This window comes from Gavialis gangeticus, unplaced genomic scaffold (assembly GCF_001723915.1).
Source record: "Gavialis gangeticus isolate Ggan-Ray unplaced genomic scaffold, GavGan_comp1, whole genome shotgun sequence".
In the NCBI taxonomy this organism is placed as follows: Eukaryota; Metazoa; Chordata; order Crocodylia; family Gavialidae; genus Gavialis; species Gavialis gangeticus.
The window spans coordinates 146811811-146815625 of NW_017728992.1; positions in this window are offsets into that span (position 1 = coordinate 146811811).

The window sequence follows — 3815 nt, forward strand, 5'->3', positions numbered from 1 at the left end:
AAATACGTGAAAACTAATCTAGAGCTAGAAAGTACTCTCGTGTAAAAGAATTCAGAAACAGGGTTTCATCCAGGATGGTAGTTTTTTCATGGTTTTTTACAACAGTCACTGTGCTATAGAATGGTTTTTCTTTGCTAGAATATGAAATGTTCAATTACTATATGTATTAACAGCAAATATGCAACTACTTTGGTAGTGTTGGAGTGATGTTGTAACCGAGGGTCCTGGAGATGCACGGATTTTGTGGGCAGTATATTCTGAACTAACTGCATGATTGGGATAGATTTAGACAAGGTTTTGAATACAGTTAGTCCACAAGGTGGAGCTATTTGCTTTTAAATTATTCTTCATCTAACAGAAGAAAACTATGTTAATCTGAAGGCAGGCAGAGAGCACTGCCCTGCCTTGTCCCTAAACCAAGAAGAAAGTGTTTCCCTTCTCCACCCTTGCCTATTCAGTAGGAGTTTTTCCACACTTTCAGGATGTACTGTTGTGGAAAACATTTTGTATAGCACCAAAATCACACAGGTGACTAACTCATTTAAACCTTGAGCTTTCTGAAAATGATACAAAGAGTACACAGCCTGCACACACACCAAATTTGCCATTTAAAATCTTTAGCCAATTCAGTTTCTCTTAGGATGTTTCTTATCCCCTGTTTTATCCTTGAGTTAGCTGTGGTCCTGGTGAATTGTGTGGTGTACTGTAAGAGTTTAAATAAACCTTGTGGCACATTCAAGGAGCTAAACAGCTGTACAACCTCATCCTGCCTTTGGTTATTAGCATAGATTGGCTTAGAGTTTCTGTTCTGCCAGAATTCCCAATCTATTACAACCCTTCAGTTTTCAGTCATGCTTAATTTCTGCCATTATCCTCATCAGATTTTGAGGATTTATTCCTTGTTTTTGGTTCGGCAATTCTACCCCACAACACAAATTATTTGCATAGCTAGTTCTTTTTCTTCTCTGTGCTGCTTTCCTAATTACATTTTTTGCTATCACAAAATGTTTTGTTTCAATTAACCCATTTTGGCAGCAGACACTATAGAAATAGGGCTCTACTCCCTCGAGTAGAGTTTTAATCGGTAAATATAATAACACAGTTGTTTCTTAGAATTATGGTAAGGAGAAAGGAAAGAAACAAATTACTGCTGTGTAAACAAACTTCAGTCAGCCAAAAGATCATTGGATGGTTAAACTCCAACAGATTCATCCGTCTTCACTTTTCATTTCCAAACAAAACTTGCTTCTTTTTGAAGCCAGTATCAGAAAATTAAGGAGTATGGATATAACAGTGGTCCATATCAGAAGGGGATGCTGGTAAAATTGAGCTGGAGAACCAGCAGCAGAGAATATTTTCTCAATTCTTTCTGAAATCTATTTATGCAGGTCATTATTTGGGTACCCAGCCACAGCAAGGTATAGTAAGATATATGAGAGTTATTGCACAGCAATGATTTTGCTTTCTGGTCTGTGTTGTATGATGCAATTAGCAAGATAGGAATAAATGTGATATGAGTAATGTTCTATGTAGGTGTTTGTTAACAGGGAAATTTCATAGCGTAATTATATTAATATGATTATTCTACTATAATTGTACCATTAATTGTGCAGTCACATTTATTACAGAATAAGAATGCCAAACCTGCTAATTTTTTCCCCAAGTAGACAAACCCTAAATCCCTGAGGTGGTATTTGAGGTAGAACATTGGTATCAGCTGAAATTTAAGTGGCTAGTCAAGTTACTGACATCTCTAATTTTCCCAGTGGGCTTTCCACACTTCATGCCAGCCAGGGTCAGCTGTATTCTTTAAATTTAAGTTCAGCTGTAATAGGGGCTCTAGTTTTAAAATAATTTTGTTCAAAATGCTCACCTGGTATGAGACTTTCTAGGTAAACTTGAGAATCATAGTGTGCTATGGCTGCCCTGTTGCAGCTCATATTTTTCCAACTGAGCTGGATTCCTTTGCAGAACAACCCAGTCATATTAGACTTGAAGATGTCACAATTTTTTCATTTCTATGGATGTGTGTATAAGTTTTTATTTTTATACCCATCTAGACAGCAAAAAATGTTTCCCTTTTATTTAGTCTGTTTTATAGCATTGTATTTTTAAGTTTTTACAAATGTTAGCATTACTTGTGTTGCAAAATAATGTATTTTAAGCAGCACAAAAGTGCCCATTTTTATTCCATTTTCCAAATTAATGGAAAGTGTTCTATAGGGCTTAGGTTTTGTAAATACCCAAAAATTAAATTTTGCATCATCTGAAACTAGGAAAGTGTCTCTGTAAGCCTAAAACAGGCAGGGCTGAATTTTAATAGATTAAGCTGTGTGCGTGCATGCATGGTATATCCCTCCTGTTTCTTTTTTGCTTGGTTATGCAAGCATACAGGAAAGAATGTGAAAAAGCTGTTAATCTTATCACAAACACACTGACTCTTCAAGTCCAGAACGTGTTTCCTTTCACTTCCAGCAAATTCTTGGTTAAATGGCTGATGGCTTAGCTGGTGGTTTTATGGACTTAGTAACTGGGGAACTAAGTAAGCAAGGAACTTTCCCCAGTAAAGCCAGGGAATGGAACTGAACCACCTTATTACTGTGTTTGGTTTTTTGCTGATAATTACAGTTTCCATTCTTTGATTTCATAGTCTTACAAATGAGTTGTGAGTGTGGAGGCTGAATGCAATAATCACCAAAGTGTAAAAATAGCCAGAACACCTGAAAAGGGTCAAAACTTTCTTTCTTAGAGTCTCAGGCTTAGAAGAGATGGAGCAGTTAGGTTACAACCTAGTGATGAACCATGTTTGTATTTTAATTTTTACTTCAGTATTTTAATATTTTAGTTTTAATCTTGAATATTAATAGCTGATATCAGTTATCGTCTATATTCAAATCTGAGTGTTTTAGTACAGGTCTCTGGATGCTTTTGGAGCTGGAAGATGTGCTGTGTGTGTACCCTCTGAGTCAGTCCAGGCCCGCAGCTCCAGCCTGCCCCTGCCCCGCACGTCCAGGACCGGCAGAAAGGTGGCTGTCCGGAGTGCGATCTCCCGCGCCGGAGCCCGGTCCCAGCGCCCTGCCGCTGCCCGGGTTTGTCCCCACCGCCTTCGACTTCATCCCGGGGAGCGCGTCCGGGGAAAGGGGACCCGAGCTCCGCTCCGGGGCAGTTAGAGATGATGGCCCCGGCCAGCCTCCCCCTCCGTGACGGTAGGGCCCCGCAGGCGGGAACGCAGGGCTCTCTGCACTGGGAGGAGAGTGGGCCTGAGCCGCTAGCTTCTGAGCCCTGCCCTGGGTGTCTGCTCCCTCCTGCCGGGCTGGGGCGGGGAAGCCCGGCCCCGCGTGGGGCCCGGCTCAGGACGGCTCGTGCAGTGTAACCAGCGGGGGGACCCCGGGGGCTCCGCTCCGACAGCGCGGCCGCGCTGGAGAAAGGAGGCAGCGCGCGTCTGTGCCTCGTGGACTCACGTGTGTCTACCGCACAGGTGGGAGGTGTAGACGCACACGGGCGAGCACGTGCATCTACACGCGCGAGCGTGCGCGCCTATCGACCGCGTGTGCGGGCGCGGGGCCAGGCCGGGCCCGGGGGTGGCTCTGCCCAAGCGAGGGCCCACCGCCCCTCCCCTCTCCTCACCCGCGCCCCCAACAAAAAGTTGGTCTCCGGGCAACGGCTCCGCGTCACTTCCTGCCAGGCCAGGCAGGCCTCCCCGGGCCGGGCGCGTTCAGCTCGGCTGTTGTGGCCGCGGCGGCCCGGGGACACGTGGTGTTGCCGCCGGGAACCGCGCTGCGCTGCGCTGCGGGCCAGCATGGCCGCCCTGGCCC